Source organism: Magnolia sinica, chromosome 17, assembly GCF_029962835.1.
Source record: "Magnolia sinica isolate HGM2019 chromosome 17, MsV1, whole genome shotgun sequence".
In the NCBI taxonomy this organism is placed as follows: Eukaryota; Viridiplantae; Streptophyta; class Magnoliopsida; order Magnoliales; family Magnoliaceae; genus Magnolia; species Magnolia sinica.
Window position 1 is genome coordinate 67,448,451 of NC_080589.1, and position 1,353 is coordinate 67,449,803.

General features: G+C 38.2%; 1 non-coding gene across 1 annotated transcript; it reads left to right on the forward strand.

The window, feature by feature from the left end:
- The first annotated feature begins 472 nt into the window (after nucleotides 1-472).
- LOC131232132 (small nucleolar RNA R71) lies at nucleotides 473-578 on the forward strand. Its single transcript, XR_009164739.1, has one exon. It is a non-coding gene; the product is annotated as a small nucleolar RNA R71 (small nucleolar RNA).
- Nucleotides 579-1,353: the final 775 nt, after the last annotated feature.

Consider the following 1,353-nt stretch of genomic DNA (forward strand, 5'->3'; position numbering starts at 1 on the left):
GTGTTTCCCATTGATTGCATAACTGACCTTTGGTAGTTATTTATAGCATTTGCTTAATCATGCTCATGCGTGATATTTTGTACAACTGAGATTATTGGACAATCCTTTGTGTCATGGTCTGTACCACCACAAATGCTACAAAAATTACCTAAGGAAGTGTTTGCTTTAACCATATCAACCTTCCTAATTTTCAAGGCTTAGACCTTTCTAGCCAATGTAGCGAATTTTGCATTAAGGTCGTCTTCTTCTCTTAGGACGTATATCTCCGATTTCTCTCTAGGAATGGGTCTAGTTTGGTCTGATTTAGCTGAGACATCACATGTCTGCGTATTCTCTACTAACATATTTAGAAAATCCCAAGCCTCATTATGATCTTTGTCAAGAAAGGTTCCATCACACATCATCTCTATGAACTGACGGGTATCCATGGTGAGCCCCTTTCGGAAAGCATCAATCATGTGCCATGGTTCATAATCATGATGTGGACAAGTAATTAAAATGTCCTTGAAGTGCTCCCAAGCTTGAAAAAATAGTTCATTCCCCTTTTGGGAGAATGACATAATTTCTTGTTTTAGTGCATTTGTTTTGTGCTCGGGAAAGAACTTTTTCAAAAACTCTCTACTTAAGGCTTGCCATGAAGTGATGGTATTAGGTCTTAGAGAGTTGAGCCATGCTTTGGCCCGATCCTTTAGAGAAAATGAGAATAACCTAAGCTTAAGTACATTCCTATTGCCATTATTTACTTGTAATGTTGCAATTACTTCCTCAAAGTCCTTGAGGTGCAAGTAGGGGCTTTCACAATCTAAGCCATGAAATTTAGGAATTAATTGAATTACACCTGGTTTAAAATCAATGTTCCCTGTGTGAGTAGGGAACACTATGCAAGATGGTAAAGTTGATCTCTCAGGGTGTAAATGTTCATTTAAAGTCCGTGGTTGGTTTAACACATTTTTATCAACTTTATTTTCATTCTCAAGAGGAGAATTATATTGATTTTCTCTATTTTGATTTATAGTTGGATCTGGCAGATTTGGATTTAGATTATCAACTGGGTCTGGCATGGAATCCAAGTGATGTTGAGTACCTCTTTTAAGTGAATGATCAAGGCTTGGAACTAGTCCGCCTTCAGAGGAGAGTCGATTGTTTTGATCCCTACTCCAACGGGACATAAACCATCCACACTACACAACAAATACCACTAATTCAAATAGCAAGTATGATACTTAAAAAATAAAAATAAAAACTTAACCAACAACCCAGGCGGCTGGGCCGACCATGAGGGTTTAGTCCACAAAGTAAAATAAATCAACAACCCAAGCGGCAAGGCCGACCATGAGGGTTCAGTCCACAAAG